The following is an 11,232-nucleotide window of genomic DNA, read 5'->3' on the forward strand; positions in this document are numbered from 1 at the left end:
TTGCTCGATGCAAAGGCGGGGGCAATCCTCCTTTGAAAAAAACAAAATTGATTGTCAATTATCTATGATTATATGGTGTTCAAAATAAAATAAAAAAGATTTTCAAAAGGAATTTATATGCTTTATGATTTATCCCGAGGATTTTTTTTTCTATCCCACGCGGCCCTAGCTCACGGCCACGCCTTGGGCCACAGACAAGGGTGCATAGGGCCCATGGAGGTTGCCTCCACCACCTCTCGCCCCCTGCTTTTATAATCCCCTGAAACTAACTGTCAGATTTATTTAAGGAATTTTCCGCCACCACGAAGATCCAATCTGGAGGACTGTTTTGGTACTATACCGGAGGAGAAATTCACTGTTGGAGCTATCTCATCAACCTTACTGACACCATGACCATAACTGAGTCCTCCTCCTTTGAATATGGTCCATAGTAGTAGCTATATAACATCTTCTCTCCCTTGTTCTTCAATGCAAAGATCTCATGAGCCGCCCTACATGATTGAGATCAATATGATGCAATTCTCTGCATGTTTGTTGTAGTGTGTTGAATTATAACTTTATGATCATATTACTTTGATTTGATTTTTGTTGCATGATTTTATATACATATATGATCTCTGATCTATTAGTCTTGCACTAGCATGTGTTAGATGAATGATGTCCAAGAGGGAGCTCTGTATGTTGGTTAGGTTTTACCTTGCAAGTAAACTACCGCGGTGACAGAAAGTGGAGAAGGCTTGTATTGTGTTTTTTCCACTATGGATAAATATATAGTTGCATAATTTTCTCGGTGAAATATCTGAAGGTAAGACAATACACTATCCACATTACATCATGTTTCTTAATGCAATGTTTTGTTTTACTTGATGCTTTGGGATGCATGTTGGATAATGTGCTTGGGCAGTATTAGCTATTACTCCTATAAACAATGCCGGAGTTCCTGCCTCCCTAATGTCAATCTTGGTGAGCTTGATATTTTGCTTTTTTTCAAAGCAGCCTTCTCCATCTTCTCTCGCTTGATAACATTGATGTGTGTCTTCCCAACTTCTTCAGGATAATCTTTCGGTTCCATATGAGAAGAATGATCATCACCTGATGGTGATGGAGGCCGCTGGTTTGGAGCACCGTTGTGACACCACCGTTTATAATCATGCACTAATCATACACGCATCATGCAGGATCACACACGGTGACTCGCGATTAATATCATAACACAACTCTACGACACAAATTTAAATATAAATCTTTATATTACAAGCCCATGTCACGAGGACCCCTAATAAATTAGTCATGAAAGCAAATATTATCTAAGTACAGACATAGTTAGACAAGTTTTGCCTTAACAAGGCTGAGCGAAACAACGACACTAGATAGAAAGGCAAGGCCTCCTGCCTGGGACCTTCGGACTACTCCTGATCATCAGTCTCCATGTAGTAACTACCATCAGGGTAACCTACATCCACGGTGCTACCAGCTATTGCAGTAACCGGGTCAAAAGAAAAGAGTAGCAAAGAAACTGTGAGTACTCATCCAAAGTACTCGCAAGACTTGCGTCAGAATTATACTAGATATGCATTGGTATCAAAGGAATGGGGTAATATATATGGAGTAAAATGCAGAAATGCCAGAATAAGGGGGAGAAGCTCATCCTATCAACGACTACATCTTTCAGCAGTATAAGAGAGAAGAGTATATGGTATCATCTTGCACATACATATAGCAATAACCTGCCAAGAGATCATGTCCTTCTCTCCCTGTAAGAAAGCGATCTCCGCGGGTATATGACTGTTATCTGGTTGTGTTTTATCAAGTATCCGGTTTTAGTTGTAAGAGGTCAGGATACAACTCCAAGTCATCCTGTTACTATGGAAACGACTATTCGAATAGTTTACTTCCCTGCAAGGGTGTACCACATAACCCGATACGCTCGATTACCTCTAGTCGGACACACTTTTTGGGTAATGCCCAGCCTCGGATAATCGACACGCCATAGTCCTACCTAGGCTCTCCAGAGAGGTCACCCACAAGTCTACATCCTAAACGCGATGGGGTTGTTTGGCCACTCACCCCTAAGCACTCGTACACATCACGAGACTGGTCGGGACCAAGCCCATCTTCGTATACACAACAGGCATGCTGCTCACCCTAACAATCAGCCTGCCTCTGTGAAATGTGACCTCTGACAGAGCTTTTGGGAGAAACATACAACGCCAAGGGCACCATATACCATTATCCGCGTGGTAGTTAGTGTGTATATGCCAGTGGAGGTCTTGGATCAAATACCCAAAACACATTAAGCGTGTTATTATAAAATAATCGCGGACACCGACCAAGGCCCAGACCCACCTCTCTCCTAGGTGGTCTCTACTTGCCCAGTCATTATGCCACAAAGAATCACTTGGGGGCCGTTGGGAACCCAGGCCCACCACAACCGAGATGGAACCACCTGTCCCTTCAGCCCCCAATCCGAACAATAACATAAGTATTATAGTATTATAGAGTATATATGTGACAACTACCTGAATGGATCATGACCCGATGATATGGCATGGCACGAAGTCTACTACGAGTAGAACGTGTCCTGTACCCGACTCTGCCCAGCATGATCGTCAATAGTGGCTCAAGTATTTGTTCCATGATATGCTTATGCATAGTAGTACTAGAAACATACCAATGGGGATTCCGGCTCCTAGAGGACGCCTTTTTAATTCTGTTGTTTCACCGTTGTTTACCATCCTTGTTCTTAATTTACTTTTATGTTATTTAGTTACAAGTCACTATTTTTCTCAATCCTTATTTAAATGGGATTCTATTTTTGTGCCCCTGGTTCCTTAGTTGTGCTCAGTTTTGCCATGCCACCTTAGCGCTCCTCACTTTTCCCCTCGTCCCTTGGCCACGACCTCTCAAATGCCCAGATGAAGCATTCCGTTGGGTCAAAGCCCATCATTGACCATTACTTGGATGACATCCTCAGAAGTGGGACCTCAAGAGTGCGCAATCGACGTTGCATCCCAGCCCATGGGCTGAGCCAGTGCGACACGTGTGCGTATCTGCTTAAGTGCCTGGGCCGGCTTGTTCAACCTGCGTGAACGGTGTCAAATAACATTTTACATTTCTAGTCAAATTTACAAATTCATAGAACATCCATTTCAGATCCAGTTGAGTTGATTCAAGTTCCTAAATTCATCATATCTGCAGGCCTATGTAATAGCTAATTTTCATAATTATACATGAAGCTTTTCTATGTATTTTGATTTAAATTCATATTTGATATATATATATATATATAGGAGTTCATTAGAAATTCCTAATCAATTCCCTGTTGGTCTAACTCCAGTACAAAAATGTATATAAATCCTTATTTGACCACATTAATTTGCATAACTATTTTCAGATAATTGTATTTAAAAAATGGCACTGAAAAGATAGCTTCCAAAAGAGACAGTTTCCCAATTTTTTACAATAAAAAACATTTCTCAACTGCCCAAAGGAGGGTATTTTTTGTGAACTTATAAGATGCAAAAAAATGTACTTGTGTAATTTTTATCATATTTCTGTTACTTGCTTCGTAGAAAACCCTAGAAATAATGAAATAATTGCAAATAAATACACCACACTTGCAATTAAAATTTGAATTACTTTATGTAAATCTCTAAAAATAGTGAATGGCACAAGATCAAATTTGGCCGTCTATTGGGCTGCCAGGTGTGTACATTGTTCTTTTCCTTTTCCTTTTTTTGTTTTCCAATATTTGTTGCAAAATTTAAATTTTATGGTTCAAATGAATGCAAATCTTAATTTTTTTAGTTTTATTTTTTAAATGGACTAAGGTCGTGTTTTGGTGTGGGATGTTTTAATTGACTGCATTGGTTTGGTTTGACCAAAACAAATCGGTCTCAAACCCTTTTTGTCCAAGACAAAACTGGAGATGCTCGAGCAGCCACTATCCTAATGTTTGCAATGGTCAGCGCTAATCTCAATCACACGAATGACTGCTTGCAAGCAATAGAACACACACATTACATAGATAGATATATTAATATTAAACAAATTGCATGAACAGAACATCCATTGATATATTCCCATATATATATAGGGAAGACACACATTACATAGATAGATATTAATATTAGGGCTTATCACTGGTACAACAACGTGCTATACAAATGGATTTTAACCCCTTTCCGCGATGGCGTTTCGAACCGTCGCCATGTGACTGGCTGCGATAGGGGGGGTCCTTCCCACACGACCCAGAAACCATCGGGGATAGGGGGCCATGATGCATACAGTTGTCCCTACTAAACTGTTTCTAATATCTCGAATATCCGAAACGCTCCATCCTTGCAACTCGTTTGTGCTCGGATTGGCATCGCAGTCGGTATTCTGTGGTGCTACATTTATGATGCGTGACCCATCACAAACGGTTCACGACTATAGAAGCAGACAATCACACACATTTACTTTTCCTCGACTGTATGTGATTTGGTGTAAAAGCGCACATAGTTGTCGCTATAAAACTGTATGTGAAGCTTGAATACATCCCACATGATTCATCCGTCGTACCCGCGTCGGATGATTGACCTATCACACGCGTTTTTCTATGACCAAACGTTTGGGATGCACACAACATCACAAACAGTCCATAATTGCGAAGCGTGTGTGATAAGGTGACTATCGCAAACATTTAGTAAGAAAGAACTATGTGCGATGAGTTGTGATAACCCACAAGTATAGGGGATCAAAACAGTTTTTGAGGGTAGAGTATTCAACCCAAATTTATTGATTTGACACAATGGGAGCCAAAGAATATTCTCAAGTATTAGCAGCTGAGTTGTCAATTCAACCACACCTGGAAACTTAGTATCTGCAGCAAAGTGTTTAGTAGCAAAGTAATATGATAGTGGTGGTAACGGTAGCAAAAGGTAACGATAGCAAAAGTAATGTTTTTGGTATTTTGTAGTGATGATAGCAATAGCAACGGGAAAGTAAATAAGCAAAGAACAATATATGGGAAGCTCGTAGGCAATGGATCGATGATGGAGAATTATGCCGGATGCGGTTCATCATGTAACAATCATAACCTAGGGTGACACAGAACTAGCTCTAGTTCATCAATGTAATGTAGGCATGTATTCCAAATATAGTCATACGTGCTTATGGAAAAGAACTTGCATGGCATCTTTTGTCCTACCCTCCCGTGGTAGCGGGGTCCTTACGGAAACTAAGGGATATTAAGGCCTCCTTTTAATAGAGTACCGGAACAAAGCATTAACACATAGTGAATACATGAACTCCTCAAACTACGGTCATCACCGGTAAGTATCCCGATTATTGTCACTTCGGTGTTAACGGATCATAACACATAATAGGTGACTATAGACTTGCAAGATAGGATCAAGAACTCTCATATATTGATGAAAACATAATAGGTTCAGATCTGAAATCATGGCACTCGGGCCCTGGTGACAAGCATTAAGCATAGCAAAGTCATAGCAACATCAATCTCAGAACATAGTGGATACTAGGGATCAAACCCTAACAAAACTAACTCGATTACATGATAGATCCCATCCAACCCATCACCGTCCAGCAAGCCTATGATGGAATTACTCACGCACGGCGGTGAGCATCATGAAATTGGTGATGGAGGATGGTTGATGATGACGATGGCGACGGATTCCCCTCTCCGGAGCCCCGAACGGACTCCAGATCAGCCCTCCCGAGAGGTTTTAGGGCTTGGCGGCGGCTCCGTATCGTAAAATGCGATGAATTCTTCTCTCTGATTTTTTTCTCCCCGAAACCAAATATATAGAGTTGGAGTTGAGGTCGGAGGAGCTCTAGGGGGCCCACGAGGTAGGGGGCGCACTCTAGGGGGGCAGGCGCGCCCCCCACCCTCGTGGACAGGTGGTGGGCCCCCTGGCCTTCATCTTTTGCAAGGATTTTTTATATTTTCCGAAAAGTTGTTCCGTGAAGTTTTAGGTCATTCCGAGAACTTTTGTTTCTGCACATAAATAATACCATGGTAATTCTGCTGAAAACAGCGTCAGTCCGGGTTAGTTCCATTCAAATCATGCAAGTTAGAGTCCAAAACAAGGGCAAAAGTGTTTGGAAAAGTAGATACGACGGAGACGTATCAACTCCCCCAAGCTTAAACCTTTGCTTGTCCTCAAGCAATTCAGTTGATAAACTGAAAGTGATAAAGAAAAACTTTTACAAACTCTATTTGCTCTTGTTGTTGTAAATATGTAAAGCCAGCATTCATGTTTTCAGCAAAGATTATAACTAACCACATTCACAATAACACTTAGGTCTCAAGTTTACTCATATCAATGGCATAATCAACTAGCGAGCAATAATAATAAATCTCGGATGACAACACTTTCTCAAAACAATCATAATATGATATAACAAGATGGTATCTCGCTAGCCCTTTCTGAGACCGCAAAACATAAATGCAGAGCACCTTTAAAGACCAAGGACTGACTAGACATTGTAATTCATGGTAAAAGAGATCCAGTCAAGTCATACTCAATGTAAACTAACACTAATGAATGCAAATGACAGTGGTGCTCTCCAACTGGTGCTTTTTAATAAGAGGATGATGACTCAGCATAAAAGTAAATAGATAGGTCCTTCGCAGAGGGAAGCAGGGATTTGTAGAGGTGCCATGTGACGCCCTCGATTCAATCGTACACTAATCATACACGCAAATGTGTACGATCAAGATCAAGGACTCACGGGAAGATATTACAACACAACTCTAAAACACAAATTAAAATAATACAAGCTTTATATTACAAGCCAAGGGCCTCGAGGGCTCGAATACATAAGCTCGAAAACACAAGAGTCAGCGGAAGCAACAATATCTGAGTACAGACATAAGTTAAACAAGTTTGCCTTAAGAAGGCTAGCACAAACTGGGATACTGATCGAAAGAGGCGCAGGCCTCCTGCCTGGGATCCTCCTAAACTACTCCTGGTCATCGTCAGCGGGCTACACGTAGTAGTAGGCACCTCCCGAGTAGTAGTAGTCGTCGTCGACGGTGGCGGCTGGCTCCTGGACTCCAACGTCTGGTCGCAGCAATTGAATATAGGAAAGGGGGAAAAGGGGAAGAAAAGCAATAGTGAGTACTCATCCAAAGTACTCGCAAGCAAGGAGCTACACTACATATGTATGCATTGGTATCAAATGGAATAAGGCTATCATATGTGGACTGAACTGCAGAATGCCGGAATAAGAGGGGGATAGCTAGTCTTATCTAAGACTACGCTTCTGGCCACCTCCATCTTGCAGCATGTAGAAGAGAACAGAAGGTAAGTTCACCAAGTAGCATCGTGTAGCATAATTCTAACCGATGATCCTCCCTTCATCGCCCTGTGAGAGAGCGATCACCGGTTGTATCTGGCACTTGGAAGGGTGAGTTTTATTAAGTATCCGGTTCTAGTTGTCATAACTCATAAGGTCAAGGTACAAATCCAAATCGTCCTGTTACCGAACATCACGGCTATTCGAATAGATTAACTTTCCTGCAGGGGTGCACCACATAACCCAACACGCTCGATCCCATTTGGCCGGACATACTTTCCTGGGTCATGCCCGGCCTCGGAAGATCAACACGTCGCAGCCCTACCTAGGCACAACAGAGAGGTCAGCACGTCGGTCTAAATCCTATGGCGCAGGGGTCTGGGCCCATCGCCCTTTGCACACCTGCACGTTGCGAACGCAACCGGAAGCAGACCTAGCCTAGCAGGCGTTCCAGTCCAATCCGGCGCGCGCCACTCAGTCGCTGACGTCACGAAGGCTTCGACTAATACCACGACGTCGAGTGCCCATAACTGTCCCCGCGTAGATGGTTGGTGCGTATAGGCCAGTAGCCAGACTCAGATCAAATACCAAGATCTCGTTAAACGTGTTATCTTGAAATAACCGCGAACGCCGACCAGGGCCAGGCCCACCTCTCTCCTAGGTGGTCTCAACCTACCCTATCGCTTCGCCACAAAGATCCACTCAGAGGGTCGTCGGGACAAACATCCTTTCAGACCCAATCCGTGAATCACTCGTGGGTACTCCTACGAGCCGACCCATCTTTGGTCACCACAAGTATCATATATTATGTATAGGTATATACCCGTGATCAACTCCCGAGTGATCACGACCCGATAGTATAGCATGGCAGACGGACAAGAATGTATGGCCACTGATGATAAACTAGCATCCTATACTAAGCATTTAGGATTGCAGGTAAGGTATCAACAGTTGTAGCAACAATGACAGGCTATGCATCAGGATAGGATTAACGAAAAGCAGTAACATGCTACACTACTCTAATGCAAGCAGTATAGAGGAGAGTAGGCGATATCTGGTGATCAAGGGGGGGCTTGCCTGGTTGCTCAGACAAGAAGGAGGGGTCGTCAACACCGTAGTCGAACTGGGTAGCAGCGGCTTCGGTCTCGGTGTCTAGCGAGAGAAGAGGGGGAAGAAACAATAAATATAATGCAAACAAATGCGTGACGATGCATGACATGACAAGTAGCGGTGCTAGGGGTACCCTAACGTGGTAAGAGGTGGTACCGGTGAAGGGGGGAAAACATCCGGGAAATTATCCCCGGTGTTTCGCGTTTTCGGACAGATGAACCGGAGGGGGAAAGTTGCGTGTTTGCTATGCTAGGGATGCGTGGCGGACGAACGGGCTGCGTATCCGGATTTGTCTCATCGTTCTGAGCAACTTTCATGTACAAAGTTTTTTCATCCGAGTTACGGTTTATTTTATATTAATTTTAAAAGGATTAAATCATTTTTATGATTTATTTAATTATTTTAATGCAACATTATCCAGAATAGTGTTTGCTAACGTCATCATGACGTCAGCAGTTGACCTGGTCAACCTCACATGTGGGTCCCGTTCGTCATTGACTGTTTAGTCTAATTAGGGTTTAACTAATCTAATTACTGTTTAATTAAACTAACTAGTTAATTAGATTAGTTAATTAGGATTAATTAATTAATTAATTTAGTTATTAATTATTAATTATTTATATTTATTTTTTATCTCTTTTTTAACGTTTCAGAGGGGGCGGTCCCACATGTCATTGGCCCTAGGGGCCATAGTGGGTCGGGCGTCGGGCACACCCGAATGGGCGCTGCGTGCGTCTGGTGGGAGCCGCGGCAGAAGGCGAGGGGCGGCGCCGGCGTGGTTGAGCCGAAGCTTGAGGCTGGGGCGCGGGGCTGCAGTCGGGTGGCTCGCCGGAGCGCAACCACGACGAGCCAGCTGTGGATGGCGAGCAGCGGGGCCGCGCAAGGCCGCGACGAAGCAAGCAGCAGAAGGTCGCAGCAGGCAGGGCCAGCGAGGCTGCACGCGGGTTAGGCACGGCGTCGGCAAGCGCAGTGGTTGGCCGTGACGGCAGGGGGCGCGGGCGGGGTGCCGGTCCAGTCGCGGCGCAGGGAGGAGGCCGCGGCCGTGTGCGGATAGCGGGACGCTGTCGTGGCAAAGTAGCACGGGGCCGGTGGCCATCAGGGACGGCAGCAGGACCATGGCACGAACGACGGGCGCGGTTGGATCCGGCGACGGGAGCAGAGGGGGAGACGGAGGAGGTCCTCACCCCACGTTGCAGGGGAACGGGTGGCGAGGCTCGATGGAGCCTTTGGGGAGGAGGACGGGGACGAGCAACGGCGCCGGGGTGACTCCAAGGCGTGGTGGCGCGATGACGGCGAGGTGCGGTGATGATGAGGCGGCCGGATGGGCGACGGCCGACGAGTGCCAAGGCGGCGGGCCTAGCCCCGGCGCGGCAGGCGCGCGGGCAAGGGGGAGGCCTGGGTGCTCGAGGCGATGGCGTGGTGCGAGGAGACGGCCGGTCTCCGGCAAGGGCGTCCGATGCGGGGTGCGAGGGAGGAGGTTGGCGATGCGGGAGGGTCGAAGCATGGCAGGGAGCCGCGAGAAGGTGGCCGTGGCGTGGGGTGGCCTTCTACGCCGGCGAGGTGGGGCGACGGGCTGCGGGATTGGCGATGGGGACGGGGCGCCAGCGTCGTGGGGGGGTGGGGGCGCGGGGCGTCGGCCCGATCCCGATCCAGAACTGGATCGGGGGGAGGGGGAGGGAGCGAGTGGGGGTGTGGGTGGTTAGGGTTTGCAGGGGGTGAGGGGATAAGGGGTGCGGGTGGGCCGGCCCATGCGGGCGGCGGTGGCCAACTGGGCCGAGTGGCCCAGTGGGGGGTTGTTTTATTCCTCTTTTTTTCATGTTTTTCTTTTCTATTTTATTTTAGTTACACATTAATTTTAATTTAGTAAAATATATCTATAGCCCCTAAAATAATGTTTCAGAACAATCCACTACTATAAAAAGTTTTACCCTGATATAAAATAGTTTAGTATTTTATAAAATACCAAAGTCGTTCAAATAGTTGTTTTGCTACTGTTTAAATCATTTTAGTGCTTTTAATCCTTTTACAAAAATGTGGTTTTATGACTTAGGATTTATTTGTCCCATTTTGAACATTTTAGTTTTAACATTTGAAAAATTTAGCGTTTGACTTGATTTTGAATTTGAATTTGAATCGGTTTCGAAATAACACGAGATTAGCAACAGTAATCATCGTGACGTGGCATCATTAACAGAGGTTTACTATAGCTTAACTACCCGGGCGTCACAATTCTCCTCCACTACAAGAAATCTCGTCCTGAGATTTAAGAGGGGAGTAAGGGGGAAAGGTCTGGTTACGATATTCTAACGGATCTTCTCGTCTTGGTTGAGCTTCTCGAAGAGGTCTATCCACTATGTTGATGTCTTCACTTCTCTGCTTCAGGTCATCATGATGAAGCCGACATCCTTTCTTAAGGATCTCCATCATACTTACGAAAGAATAAAGGGTGGTTATTCTGTAAGAACGGACCTCTGCAAGGTTGACTACCTGGTAGTTAACATCGGGGACGGTGGCGGAAAGTAACTCTCGAATTGAAACTTAAGAAAATATCGAGAGCAAAATAAGGAGATATCATGGGAAGTTTCGAGCGGGCAGGCAATCGTTCGATGCCTGAAATAGGGCGTGAAAGAGGCTCAAAGCAACGGGAATAAGTATTGTGTCCGATACCAGAATTGATCAACAGGCAGGTGGCCCGTGAATTACATACAAAGTCAAGCGCGAGGAATAACTTTGACAACAGGGTGTACATGAGAGTCAGGTTTCGATCCTGTGGAACTATGGGTTATGGACCCACCATGTGGGTTAAAAATAGGAGCG

Source organism: Triticum urartu, chromosome 3A (assembly GCF_056163025.1).
Source record: "Triticum urartu cultivar PI428250 chromosome 3A, HENAU_Tu73, whole genome shotgun sequence".
NCBI classification, from domain to species: Eukaryota; Viridiplantae; Streptophyta; class Magnoliopsida; order Poales; family Poaceae; genus Triticum; species Triticum urartu.